At 44.8% G+C, this 15,283-nt stretch overlaps 1 long non-coding RNA gene across 1 annotated transcript; it reads left to right on the top strand.

Moving 5' to 3' along the window:
- Positions 1–2,514: 2,514 nt before the first annotated feature.
- On the top strand, positions 2,515–14,992 carry LOC116659219. Its single transcript, XR_004314467.1, has 3 exons — positions 2,515–2,637; positions 7,139–7,143; positions 14,983–14,992. It is a non-coding gene; the product is annotated as an uncharacterized LOC116659219 (long non-coding RNA).
- Positions 14,993–15,283: the final 291 nt, after the last annotated feature.

A 15,283-nucleotide genomic window follows, 5' to 3' on the forward strand; every position in this document is an offset into this window, starting at 1 on the left:
TGCTTGTTATGGACTGAATGTCTGTGTTCCCCCAAAATTTGTATGTTGTAGCTCTATCCCTCAATGCGATGGTGTTTAGAGATGGAGCCTTTGGGAGGTCACTCAGGTTAATGAGTCATGAGAGTGAGGCTTTTATGATTGGATTATTGCCCTTATAAGAAGAGACACCAGAGAGGTTGCTCTGTGCCTCAGCCTGCACACAGAAGAGACCATGTGAGCACATAGTGAGAGGGTGGCCACCTTCAAGCCAAGAGAGGAGGCCTCAGAATGAAACCTCTCTTGCCAGCAGTTTGATCTTGGACTTCCAGCCCCCAGACTTGTTCGAAATAAATTTCTGTTTAAACCGTTCAGCCTGTGGTATTTTGTTATGGCAGCCTGAGCTAAGGAAAGGGCTCAATATATTGTAATTGGACAAATGAAAGACTGACCAAATGAATAAGATTTTGCTTCCCATAGAGGTGTAGTTGGGTGGGTATAATACCATATCCTCTGAGTTGCAAAGGATGCCAAGGCTTAAGGAAAAAGGGAGAATGTATTGGTTTATGTAACTGAAAAGTCGAGGAATTAATCTTTGGATGTAGCTGGATTTAAAGGCACCAACACTGCCTTCAGGAATGTTTCTTTCTCCACCTCTCTGCTCTTTGTTCTGTGTTGACTTCATCCTCATCCGCATTTCTCCATGCTTATCTGTGACCAGCTTAGCAACCCCAGTTGAAAGTGAGCTCCCAAGTGTGGCTGTGAAAATCCTGTGCTTGACTCTCCCAGGACTGACTCAGGACACGTGCCCCTCCTAAATGCCCTCATGGTGTGGCCGGTTATGTGCTTCTCCACAGGGACAGCCCCACAGGAACCTCATGGCTTCAGGAGAAGGCAGGAGGGTTCTCCAAAGGCAAACCAGGCCCCTTACCTGAGGGAGACTAGATTCTGCTCAGGCAAAACAAATGCAGAAACAGCAGGTGTCCAACACAGGTAGTATGTGGCTTTCATGGATTAATATGAACAGCAAAGCCATAAATTAAGAGTTTGTTTATATATTGCTTAAGGTTAATTTTGAGGTTATTTTGCTTTAATTGAAATCATTGGAAATGTGAAAGTGAAAATATGCTTGAATTTCATACTAAAGTCTTATCCAACAATATCCTTTTAAAAATAACTTGATTTTTTTCTGGTTATGTAAGTAATACACATTAAAAAAATTTTCCAGAAAATACAGCAAAGTACAAGGAAGAAAATAACCATCCCTTATAATCCTAAAAAATACAAACTACTAAAATTTTTTCTGTAACTTTCCAGACGGTTTTAAATTTTATGTGTTAGGTACTGTGCAGTCTATTTTACTGAATGTATTTTAAGAGATGTATTTAAATGTTGAACACTGTTTCGTGTTTATAAATATCTACATCATTGTTTCTAACAACCACACAGCATGATATTTAACCAATTGATGGACATTAAGATTGTTTCCATAGATTTTTTAAAAAGTTTCTTTTGTATAGCACAGGGAACTATGCTCAATATCTTGTAGTAACCTTTAATGGAAAGAAATATGAAAACAAATACATGTATGCATATGCAAGACTGGGACATTGTGCTGTACACCAGAAATCGATATATTTTAATTAACTGTACTTCAATAAAAAAAAAGATTGTTTCCAATTTTTTCACTATTATAAACAATTCTTCCATGGGCAGACTTGACCATAGAGCTTTACACACTTGTGAGATTATTTCTCTGTGATAAATTCTAGAAGTGGACTTGCTGTGACAAAAGGTACAGGTAGTTTTAATTGTAGTGCATATCAAAATTGGCTGTTTATACCTTTTGCTCAGTTATCTATTTTCTTGTTGATTTATGTAAGTTCCTTACCTATTAAGGATATTATCTTAGATTGAGTTCTCCAGAAATAGAGTCTGAGATGGACTCCCATGCAGTTTACTGGGGAGTGCCCTTGGGGTCAAGCCCTACGGGGGAGTGAAAGAAGCAGGATTAGGCAGGCGACCTCACTCAGCTGACCCCATGGGGTGCTCTGGACCTGGGGTGGCCCTTAGTTCCACTTTGAGGCACGAGGGCCAGGACTTTATACTCCTTTACTGACCAGCCATTGGATGAGAGCCGCCGGGAGGGAGATGACTATGCAGAGTGGCTCTCTTAGCAGCTGAGGACAATTGTAAAAAGGGAGCTCGGCTCTGACTTTTAGGCACCAACAGCCTCAACAACTGGGGAGACTCCAGAACTGAAGGTGGGGATGTGGGCGGCACACCTCAGCCTCTGCAACAGCTATCTTTGACTGTCATGGATGTTTTTCCCACTTTGTCATTTGTCTATTGACTTATTGACTAATTAATAGTTGTTGTTTATTTTACTGAGTTTTTTAAATGTTTTATATAGTCAATCAGTTTTGTTTTTTAATTTATGGTTTCTAACTAATATCATCCTTACAAAGTCCTTCCCCACTCCAAGATTAATTTTTTAAAAAATCTATTTCCCTCTACTATTCTCATTTAACTCTTTAATCCTTCTAGAATGTATTTTGAATTAAGGGATGAAGTAGGTATATTTTGTAATGATAAGGACGAGTTTTCCCTACACCATTTATTAAATAATGCATCTTTTCTGCACAGATTTAAAATGCCATTGTTACCAAAGCTAATTAACTATATTTCATTCCATTTCTAGCCCTCTATGATGTTCATACTTGCACTAGTATAACGTTGGTTTATTTTAATTTTTAGTTCACATATCGTAGAATTCACTCTTCAGAGTGTACTGTTCTGAGTTTTGCCAAATGCACAGAGTTGTGTAATCACCACAATCAAAATAGAGGAAGTTTCCATCATTCCCCCAGATTCCCTCATGCTGCCCTTTTGCAGTCAAATCTGGCCTCTCCTTTAACCACTGGCAATTGCTGATGTGTTTCCTGTCCCCGTTGTTTTGCCTTTTCCAGAATGGTATCTAAATGGAATCATACAGCGTGTAACCTTCTGAGTCTGGCTTCTTTCACTCAGCATAACATCCTTAAGATCCCCCAATGTGGTCGCATGGATCACTAGTTCCTTCTGTTTTATTGCTAAGTTGTAGTCCACGGTATGAATGTACCTACAGACTGTTTATTCATTCCCCATTTGTGGGACATGTGAGATGTTTCCAGCTTCTGGTGATGATGAATAAAGGTGCTATAAATGTTCAGTTTTTGTGTGAACATAGGTTTTCATTTCATCTGAATAAATACCCAGGAGTGGGATTTCTGGGTCATACTTTTAATTACCACATACATATCTGAAGGTGTATTCATGTAGGAAAAGGAAAGTGACTCCCTCGTTACCTTATTACTCTTCTTAGATTTCTCCGTCTCTTCTTCCTCATTCTCCTTTTTATGCCATTAGGATATTTACTAGAGTTGCACTAAATTTATTGATTGACTTGTGTAGAAAGCCAAGTCATGATATTTTAAGTCATGATACCTCTTACTAAGGCAACAAGTTCCTAAAACTAAACCATGAGTAGCCGCACTATCTGATAGACAATTTGTGACTTTGCAAATTATTCCACTGTTACAGACACGAGCAAGTACCTTCAGCCTTAATGTGTATAACACCAAGTCATTTCTTTTGTATGCAAGACTTCAAGACCCAGATGGGCCAAATTCCTCTGAATTGGGTGAGCAACCCTGCATGAAACCAGTGGACAGAAGACCCTGAAATCAGACCACCACAAAAGCATAGGTGATCCTCAGAACCATTGTTCTCAAGGGTAATCCATCCTCTTTAGAATCTCCTCATTCTGACACATATTTCAACATAAATCAGGGGGAAAATGTATCCCAATAGGATGCTGGAATTTCCAGGTGGAAAGAGTCCTGGAGAACTTCCCAGGTTCCTTGCTTGGAGACAAGATTCATTTGAGCCATGAGGAACATACACTCTCCAACTTCCTTCAATAGTTACTTCCAATAGGTATGAATCCTCACCACCTGTGTTAAAACCAAAACTCATGTTTTAAATGCAGTTCCTACTAGCCTTTCCTTGAAAAGCCACTTACAAACTCTTGCAAAACTAGAACTACTTGTTCAAAGCCAGCCCTGAGCGTGGGGCTTTCATCAGGGTAGGCGATTCTAATTATGTTGTTTATCCACTTAAGCGCACTGAGTCTCAGCCACCTCAGGGACTTCCTTTTAATTTGTTTGTCTCTTTTTGTTAATTGGATAAGTTAAGTGAAATGAGGTGTCTCATATGGAAGTGCCTGCAAAGAGGGAGTCACTGCAAATGCACCAATGTGGGATTCTCTGGGATTTGCCAAGAGGAAAGGGATGCAGAGAAGACTCTGCACTTTCCATCTGCTCTCTTACACTGGCAAAAGCTCAGCTGCTCCTTTCTGTCAGGAAAGATTCCATTTCTTTTAAGGGCTCACAAGGTGCCCTGGCTTTCTAGCTTTTTAATCCATCCCATGGTTTTCAACCTGCAGTAGTGATCAATCTACAGCATGGTTTTCAAGCAGGACAATTATTCAGTCATCTGTGCTTTCATTCAACCCTTGAGTTCAAATGAGCACCTGTATTGGGTCAGAAATAAGACAGTCCTTGGAGGGAGGGTATAGCTCAGTGGTAGAGCGCATGCTTAGCATACACAAGGTCCTGGGTTCAATCCCCACTACCTCCATTAAAAATAAATAAATAAATAAACTTAATTTCCCCCCTTCAATTAAAAAAAAAAAACCAAAAGGGGGTGGGGAGAAAAGACAGTCGTTGACAGTCAGGTTATTTCTGATTGGTTAGAAACTAATGGAGATTAAGAATGAAGCCTCTGAAGTGAAGCCAGGGATGGAGCCAGGTTTTGTGGGGATTACAGCTAACACAGTTTGGAGGGGTCCTCTTTAAGAAAAAGAACACAGAATTACAAACACAAAATTAGTCATATGGCCTTACAAGGGGCCATATAAGTGCGAGAGGCCCTGGAGATAGCTCATGAATTTCTCAGACAATCCCCTTCTGAGCCAGGCACGCTTAGGTTTAAATCCCAGCTATGTGATCTTGGCCAAGTAACCGAACTGCTCTCTGCCTGTGTCCTCATCTGCAAAATGAGAAAAATGACGAGATGATAAAATACACTTCATAGTGGTGTAGGGAGGGCTCCAAAGATGGGGATGAGAAGTGTTTAGCCCAGGGTCTGACCCATGATAAGTGTCTAATCAACGTTAGGAGTGCCATTATCAATATGAGCTTTCACCCAGTAGGATTTCATACCCACGAAATGTAGCTTCCTGAACTGAATTTAGGAAAGAGAGAGAGAATGAAGTCCATGTGCACACACTCTTGCTGATCCAGCCTGTACGTGGTACATACATGGCGTGACTATGGTACTAAGCCCCATGAGCTACAACCACACCACATGCAGTGGACCGCACACGTTCCTGCCTCTGCCATCTCTTTGCCCCGAGAGATGATTCATTCTGAGGTCATAAAGCATTTATCTTCAAAAGCAGTGCATTAACAGCCAATTGTGCAATGAAACCAGACCTGTCTAGTTTTGCTTTCCTTTGGTATAATATGTTCACTCAGCATATGTGAGAAGGATAAATACCAACAAGTCTCTCTTTTTATTATTTCAATGTGCAAGGAGAGGATGGGTGATAATAAAACAAGAAAGGCCATTTGGAAATGATTAAATCACATCCTTTGTGTTTGCACAGCACATTCCTCTGATTTTGATGCCATGATGTCCCTATAGAGTAGGTGACTGTATGCTTCCTTATTTCCAATTTACAGATTTTTAACTTGGCGTTATAACCACATTTTCCATTTTTTGCTTTTTGGTCTTTTTTCCTTTTCAAGGCCAAAAACTACCCCTCTCACACCCACCCCCCCACCCCGCACACAAAAAGACTTAAATATTCTCTATCTCGTAGCCTGGCAGTGGACATCAGCCCTTAGCATCAGCTTCTCACCAGTGTCTCCCTCTGAGAGAAGAGATCAGAGCAATAGGAAAATAAATTGATAGACGAGTTATCAGAGAAGACCGCTGCTGCTTCCTCCTTTTGACATTTTCTTTTTGAACTCCTAGTGGATATTGAAGCCTGCAATATCTGAAAGTCTCATAAACAAAATACAATTATGCTTCAGTTAACTGGGATCAATGGGAGCTCTAAAGGGTGGCTGGGAGGAGGCGATGATTTAATTAGCCCGTAATTTCTGATAGCCCCCTCTAACCATGCCAAATCATCACACAATCTGAGCAGAAACAGCGTGCTTGCTGTGTGAACACAATTTCAAGACAGATTTCCAGCCTCCCTTCCAACAGATTTCTGGCCCATAAGCCTCTCTTGTGTAGAAACTCTGACTAGCAAAGCAGACTAGAATGTTCTAGGTAATCAAAGTTAATAGAATTATCTAATGGTTAACCAGAAAAACTTATTTGTTTCCATCTTTGTAGTAGGAACCCATTCTTACGATATATTCACTTAGTTCTTGCCTTATTAGATAGAATGGCCCCAACATACACTTTCATGAAGCAGCCCAAAGGCTGGTACAAAGAAGGCATTCAATAAATGTTTGATAATATAATTAATAAGGCAGGGAGTGGAACAAAGACAGTGTTTAACTAGTTCACCAATATCTAAGCTTTCAAAGCATTCCTCATTATTTAGGTTCATTTAAAGTCATCATTCTTTTGGAGAGATAGTGTTTTGTAGAAATATTTGCATTCAAGTAACCTCCAAAGATGTTTCAGGTGCTTAAAAAAGACAACAGATGTGAGTTAGAAGAAGTGGGTGAACTATCTAGTTCATCCATTTATCAGATATTCCTTGAGCATCTGCTGTGGGCCAACCTCTGAGGGTTTACTGGTGAGCAGAACAGACATGGCCCCTGCCCTGCAGAGCTACAGATGAACATAATATAAACATAATTAAAGCTTGAAATTAGGTTCTAGTAGGGATACAAGTGGGGTGAAGGGGGATGATAATTAGTTTAGGAGGACTGGAAAGTTCTCTTTAAGGAAAGACATTTAAGCGAGACGATATATGAACAGGAATTAGGCAACAAATATCACGGAAACTCTTCCCCATGGAGGGATCAGCCTCTGGGGAGACCATGAGGGAGAAAGAAATTTAGTCCATCCTGGGAATTTTCCAAAGCACAGAGAGCAAGAGTAAGGTAAGGCAGGGCCAGCTCACGCAGGCCTTGCGAGCCACCTGGGGGTGGGGCTGTTCATTGTCCTCTGATGCTTCTAATCCCGCTCTTCCTCCCCAGCAGGACCCTGAGAATGTCCCATTGAGCTTCAGGTGGAGCTGCCACTCTCTTCACTGCCAGGATCTTCAGGGGATGCTGATCCCACCCCCAGCTTAAGGAGTGGCTCCTGATTGGTTTAAGCTAATCAGTACGTGCCATTTCTCTGGTCTTATTGGGCTAGGATTGTGCACGTGATCTAAAGTGGCCCAATCAGATTGCAGAGAGAAGCTTAGATTCTGTGGCTGGGAAAACCTTCACCATCTCTCTTCTACCTTTCCAGTTACTCAGCCAAAGGAGAAGTCCACCCCTACTTAGATGAATCCAGTGCCCAGTGCAGCAGAGCAAAGAAGTGAGCAGAATATGGGTTCTAAGTAACATTACTGAGTTACTGAATCAACCAACTCCAAATCCTTGCCTGAAGTCACCCATATTTCCTTGTGGGTTAAGATCCTTGAATTTACCAATTCTTTCATTTTTTGCCAAACTCCACAACTTTTCTTTACTTGAGGATCTTCTATTATTTTGTGAAACTATTCTAATGTATCTCATACCTTGCCTACAATCTAGCTGGTTAACAGCACTTAATTGAGAATGATTTTAAGGTCAATTTGACATGTGTTTTGTGAAGCTGTTCTTATTTTTCAAAGTTGTATTGGCTAGTCTTAAACTTTTAATTAAAATACAATTTTGAATCAGAGAGTAAATTTCCATCAAAAAAAAAATCCTTGAATTTACTCCTCCCTTGTATTCTTTGGACACTTGCATGCTAGCTCCCCCCACTCTCTGGTAAATCCTTCTATCTCTCTGCTGGGTCCTCTTAAACCTTCCAATCTCTAAATGTAGTTGTTCTGCAAGGTTCTTCTGAATGTGTCTCCACACTTTCTCTCTGGGCGATCTCACCCACTCCGGTGACTTCCTTCTTAAGGCTCTGCTCACCAAGTGTTGGCATTTCCTTATGACATTTTCTCCATGGGATGGTCCAGCTTGGATGGTTCAGTAAACTTTCTGGTAATGCAGATAAGTTCCAAATGGACGTAGTTTCTCTTTAGAATCAGCAGCTACTCCTGATTTCCTGACTTCAGAAATAGTTGCTTAAAACGTATATGAAGAAGCCAGAGGGTATCTCACAGAACTCAAGAACAGGAAGTACCGACAGAAAGTTGACAGCCTTCAGGGATCCAGGCAGCAGCTCCCAGGCTCACTCTCAAAAGCCACTTCTGCGTCTGCTACATTCTCCCCCATATTGCAGGCTGGCTTCCTGTCCTCCTTGGTCCACGGGGAAGAACAAGGCCAGTAGCAGGTCACACGCTTGCCAATCCCACCTTCAACCTCCCAGAGAGAGACAGACATCACTTTCTCAGTTCCAGTGCCAAGCTGGGGAAGAGTTCTGTAGACCCATCTCAGGTCAGGTGTTCCTAGACAGGGACTGTGTATTAGCGCAGTAGCCTCTGCAGTAACCACAGAGGGATGGAGGGGAGTGGGCCGTTCCCATAAGGAGAGAAGAGTCCATTCCCAGAACTAGGGGGAGTGCGAGGCTGCCAAAATAATGGGGCTGCAGGACAAGGACCCCTCCCTGCGAGTGAGGGGACAGCTCTCAGAGAAGGGGTTGAGGCCGTGGGGCAGATACGCCACAGTTTCAACCAGGTCAGAGAACTCAGGGTCATTTTTGACTCCTTCCTTTGCCACCTGCCATCCACTCCCCTAATGTCTAATGAGATATGCAGTCTTATTACTTCTTCTTTCAAAATACTTCTAGTTGCCCCCTCTCTTTCCTCTTTGACTCTAATTTCCTTGTTTCAGTCCTTATTGCCTAACCTCCTGTGCTCTCTAATAACCCCACTGGTTTGCCAGACTTTCCTCTCTCCTAACCATTTTATGGTCAGACTAATCTTCCAAAAGTACCACCAGGAAGAGGTTACGTCTCAGTGCTGAAAAACTCCAGTGTCACCCGGCTGCCTATAAAGTCTAAACCCTTTGGCTGGCTAGTCCAGACTGTTCCCAGCTGTAACCAGAATCACTAATCGCCTTCTCTTGCACCTGTGATCACCAAGGTCTTTTCATGGAGTGTCCCAGCAATGTGCCTCCAGTGAGATTTCACCTATCCCCAGCCTCAGGAGTGGGGCTCGAATGGCTTAAGCCCACCAGTGACGCTCCATCACCCTGGTCCTAGTGACTGGTTCAGGAAAAGCCGTGGAGGTAGGGCAACACCGCCCAGCACATTTTCCAGACCAGTGTCATTGGCTCAGGGCAGGGTCTATGAGCCCAGATGACCCACCAGAGTGAACCATGGAACTTCTGGTCAGGCTGAGGCACAGAGGCCCCTTTTTTTCCTCTCGGACATGAATAGAGAAGCTAATGTATTTCCAGGGGCTGCTACCAGCCATCTTCATTCTTAAGAATAGCTGAAAGCAGGGCAATTTGCCTAAAAATAATTTCCCGAAAGCCAATTAGCTGAAAGCCAATTTCCAAATCAAATTAAAAATACATGCATCATCATTGACTGTTTTAAAAAAGAATACTCCTTAAATTAATGTTTTTGGCAAATTGGTTGTTTGGCAGGTTGACTTAGAGCCAGGCCAGTGGGCTGAGGCTAACGCCTCCTTCAGAAGGAGAGTGGAAAGGCACAGATGTGAGGTCATGGCTGTGACCTTTGAACTCTGGACTGGGCCTGGCTGAAGCCTGCCACACGTGCTGACTTTTCCCAAACATGAGCCGTTTCCCGTTAGAGTTTAACCCAGTTTGGTCGGGTTTTTTGAAAAGCGTCCTTTTACAACAATGTATCTTTCTGAATATTTCCAAATTCTGATCTATGACCCTGCTGGATCCTTGGCTCCAACCAAACCAGTCTACTCATGTTTCCCCAGATACTCCCACGCTTTTCCATCGCCACGATTGTCCTCTTAATACTCCTCCCTCCACGCCCTCAGCCTGTTCCACGTCCTCCTGGCCTTCCAGACAGGAGCCTCAGTCCTCTCCTCAGGCTGCTACAGACCTCCACACTCCACACTCTCCAGCTTTCTTGGGCCCAAGAAACAAAGACTCACTTAAGTTCCTTCAGAAAGAACTGAGGCAGCTCCCAGTCACCCCTTCCCACCTCTCCTCAAGAGCCTTCCTGGCTGCCTTCCCACGCTGTGTGTCTGCTCTGTGTGTCTGCTCTGCTCCATCTCTTAGTCACAGCTGCTGTTCCCTTGTAATGTCCGGGCACATATGCCCCCGCCTCCTGCCCCGCTTCTACCTCAGATGTCCTTTCTGCTTCTGCTCCCTCATCTTCTGTCTTATTTTCTCCATGGGTCCAATCCAGACTTCCTAGAGAAAATCCAATTGGAATAACTAATATTTTTACACCAGATCACACCGGATCTCTGGCTAGCCTGTGGCTGGCCAGAGATCCAGTCAAGCATTCCCCCCTGGTCCAAACACCTGTGGACAGGCGATAGGTTGTGTAGTCCCCATTGTGCTGCCCCTTCCGTAGGGTTGAGGGAGGGAAGGCCTGGAAACCTTCAAGTGGACTGTGGACACAGTAGGACCAGCCTGGCCCCTCGGATGCTGGACTGCCCGTTTGACAATGGGTTACACACACATTTCATGTGCTGCTATATTGTGTTATTTAAAGTATTTTTTAATTATATTATCTAAATTTGCATATTTTTACGGAAGTATATTCAATTTACAACATGGTGTTAATTTCTGGTGTATAGCATAGTGATTCAGTTATACATATGTATATACATATTCCTTTTCATGTTCTTTTTCATTACAGGCTATTACAAGGTGTTAAATATAGTTCCCTGTGCTGTACAATAGGACTTTGTTGTTTATTTTATATATAGTAGTTAGTATCTGCAAATCCTGAACTCTCAATTTATCTCTCCCCACCCTCTTTGCCCTCTGGTAGCCATAAGTTTGTTTTCTATGTCTGTGAATCTTTTTCTGTTTTGTAAGGAAGTTCACATGTGTCTTTTTTTTTTTTTTTTTTTTTTTTAGATTCCACATATAAGCGATCTCATATGGTATTTGTCTTTCTCTTTCTGGCTTACTTCACTTAGCCTGACAATCTCCAGGTCCATCCATTTGTGCAAATGGGATTATTTTATTATTTTTATGGCTGAGAAGTATTCCATTGTGGTGTGTGTGTGTGTATGTGTGTGTGTATCTCTCACAACTTCTTTGTTTCTTATCCCTTCAACTAGATTATAAACATCCTTAATAATAGAGATGATGGACCTAAAAGTCTGTAATAAATTGATGACAATAAGTAATAGTTACTGAGTATTCACCATGTACCAAGTTCAGCTGTAACTGCTTTATTAAAGAAAGAAAAAAAGCCCTCAATCTAAGCCTCAGTCATCATCCCCACTTTACAGATGAGGAAGCTGAGGCCACATCACACAACCAGTCAGAGGGTTCTGATTTGAACCCAGCCAGTTTGATTTCAGAATCTGCGCACTTAGCCCGTGGCTCTTCCTTCAGCCAATGTTCGCTACATGTTTATTGTAACCGCAGAAATTGTGCCGAAAAGGAAAAATACCCTCTCTCTATGTGCTGGGTTATTTCTCACTGGCCTATTTGTTCCAGGAAGACTTATTTTTTGGCCGAAAACCTCTCTTTCACAGTCAGCAAACTAATGCCAGAGAAATATCAACAGAGCAAAAGATAATCCATTTTCAAACCAAAAACTCCCTCTTGGCTTGAAGCGAGTTCATCAGCCAGATGCCCCTCCCTTCCCCCATGTTTTTCTGGCACTGCTTTACTGAAATCTGGATCCATGGGCCACGTGCAAGGTGGCTTCTGCGGGCATAAGCAATTGCTAGACAGATGTGGGGGCTGGAGCACCAGCCAGGAAATCATTTCAGCTGCTTACATCTTCCCTTCATGCCAAGTTCACAGGGCAGAGGAAGGATGTCTTAGCCTGGAATACTCTTGAACAGTGGAATTGTCCTGGAGTTGGGAGCTGGGCTATTCCCACCCCAGCAGTTAATCTGTGGACCCCTAGCATTCCCAGGTCCCCAGTGACACAACCCTGCAGAGGTGACTGTGCCTCCCTGCCTCCTCCCTAACTCTCTGCCAGGGCCAGGGAAGCAACAGGCTGTCTAAGGGCCACATGAACTCTCCCAAGCACCTCCTGAGGCAGGAAGGGGCAAGTGTCTCCACTTTAAAGATGGAGAAGTGAAGGCAGAAGACTTACCTGGGGCCATGCAGGTCTTACTGGTTGTTGGGACCCAAGGCAGCTCTCCCTTTCTCTGCCAAGGTCTCTTGCAGCTCTAAGGCTCCCCTCCCACTATCTGTCTTCCCACCACCCCCATCCCATAGACCAGGCTTTCTGTTTATTACCCAGTTCCCCTTCCCATCACTTTCATGCCTTCACAGAGTCTCCCTGTCCCTGGGAGCCTTCTGAATCCTGGCTTGAGCAAAGAGGCGCTGGAGACAGAGGGAAGAGCCATGGGTCAGAAAGGGGTGGAAGGGGAAGTGGAGGTTCAGCGAACAGTGGCTGATGGTGGAAGGCAGGCCTCAGGCACAGAGAAGCCACACACCGGACTATTTTCCAGTGCAGCAATGCACCTGCCAGCGAGGTGGGCTGGGAGGGGTCACAGGGAAGGCTTTCTCATGGAAAGGGATGGGGAGGACTTCCAAAAGTGAGCCAGAGAGTGAGAGACAGAGAGAGAGAACCCTCAACCCCCTGCCTTTGTCCCTCCCTTAGTCCACCAGTCCGTCTACTGACCCACTTAACTGTACCTCTCTCTTCTCTCAAATAGAGATGCATTTTCTGAATGGGCACATAACATTAGGAAGGTCGGGTCTGGAACAGTCCTTAGAACCCATCTGATCCAGCGTGGATTTTTTATAGTTGAAGAAACTGAGGCCCAGAGAGGGGTGATGTCTTGACCAAGGTAACGCAGCTAATGAGCAGTCTGGCTAAGCCAAGAAGACAGCACTCTGTCCTCTACAGGGCTGCACTCAACCACTCATACAAGACCCCCTGCAGAAAACATGCAGGCCACATCCCCAGTAAGATGTCCAGGATGCTGGACCTCTTCCTAGCTCCTCGGGCCTGCCCGGGGGCCTCCGTTTGTCCTGTCACAGGCTTCATTCCACCCAGTTACCTCCCTCCCTGCAGTGGATGATGATTCCTAAGCAGGCTGTTCCGTGTGGGGCTGTGGTCGGGGATGCAGCAGCTGGCACCCGGCCCCACGCCACTCACAGTCCCGGTGATGTCTGGGCTCTGCGGCCTGTTTGCCCAGTGGGGTTCCAATTGTGCCCTGGAGTGGGCAGGCACCCAGGGCCCACGCAGCCTGCCCCAGGCAACCCAGCCGCACTGGCAGGCACTGCCGCTCTCTGTGCTCCAGGCTTTCCGCCCGACCCTGGGCTTTGGGACATTTCCGAGGGTTTATTCTGTATCTTCCTGCTCCCCCGCTACCACCCTCCATGCAGTGGCTGTGAGGGGTCCTAGTGGAGCCCTCTGCCAACACAAGAGAAAGATTGCCCCCACTCCCACCCCATCACTCTCTGATCAAAGTTAACAGGCCACCACTCTGAAATCCCACCAAATCTGGATGTGATAGAATGGAAGCTCCAGAGCCTTCTGGGCACGACCTGGTGCCCAGAACTGTTACTTCTCATCCAGAGAAGAGTGCTGGGATTCAGGGGATGGAGCGAGAAAGAGGGGAAGGGCATCAGGGCTTGCCTTCAAACCGTCTTAGAAATAGTCAGGATGAGTGTCCCAGGAAAAGGCTATTAATAGGCCTCCTTCCACATGCTCAGCTTTCCAGGGCTGGAGCTGTGTGAGAATGAGTCAGCAGACGGAAAGGCCAATGATGAACTTGGAGAAGCAGAACCACGTCTCCAGCAGGGGAAGTGGAGGCTGTGAGAGTGCGCTTCTCACCAACCTCTGGCCTCATTCCGCCCCACCTTCCTTTGCGAACATGGTCTGTTCAACTAGTGCGTTACAGGTGTTATCGGTTCCAATTCTGAAACCAGTCCCTGTGGCATGGAGGGCTACTTGGGCGGTGGTAATGCCCCTCTACGTGCCTGTCGTCTACCTGCTGGCTGACCCCGCCACAAGCTCCCACTGTAGATTAGATACCCGCGCTGGAACCCTAGGCCCTGTGACAGACATCATCCTATCCTCACGATCATCCCATGGGCCAGGATATTGATATCTCGCTTTCCCAGATGGAGAATCAAAGCTGAGAGAGATCAAGTTGTTTGCCCAAGGAACCGCAACCATCACTTATCCAGTATCTAACATATGCCAGGGGTCTGTGTACAGTTTTTAAAGATAGGTAAAGATCCTTACTTTACAGATGAGGGAAACAAGGCTCAGAGGGATGGAGGCTGTCTTTACTCCACTTTAATTTTTTCATAGCCCTTTTCTGTAACTCACATTACATTATGTGTCACCCTGCTTATTTGTATTTTTTCCGTCTCCTCTCTCCCCCATAGGAATGTAAGTTCCACAAGAACAAGGACTCTGTCTCTTGTCTGCTGCTGTTTCCCCGAGGAGAGAACACATAAGAAGCCCTCAGTAAAGGTGTGTTGAGTGAATAAATGAACGAGTGAATGTAAGTTGAGGGGTCCTTTAACCGCAGAGCCTCCATGTCAGTTTCCCTGAGGAGTGGGTGTCAGAGTGCCCTGAACCTGACCCCCCCTCTCTTCAGCATCAGCCAGATGGAGAGTTTCCTCAAGCTCTGCTCTTTGGGGTAAGAGACAGAGGGCTAGGGCTTGTGAAGAGCCCCTCTGAGACTTATTAAGCCCTGAATAGAGGATGAAAGGACAGTTTCCACCCCATCTAAGGGAATACCCATTCTTGAGTGTTGCCCCACTGGAATGCGGCAATGTCTGAAGCCAGTTATGGAGAGCAGGGAAAGTTTCTGGAAAGCTCCTACCCCAGACGATTATGGGCCATCCAGCTACCCTTCCCCACCCTAACCCCCACCAAATCCTGTTTTGTCCATCAATTCCCAGAGCCACAGCCAACGGCACGTACACAGGGGGCACGTGTTGTCTCTGTTCCCAAGCCTCATGGATAACAAGATACTTGGCAGCCTCAGATGAAAGGGGGC

The sequence above is a fragment of the Camelus ferus genome, chromosome 23, assembly GCF_009834535.1.
Source record: "Camelus ferus isolate YT-003-E chromosome 23, BCGSAC_Cfer_1.0, whole genome shotgun sequence".
NCBI classification, from domain to species: domain Eukaryota; kingdom Metazoa; phylum Chordata; class Mammalia; order Artiodactyla; family Camelidae; genus Camelus; species Camelus ferus.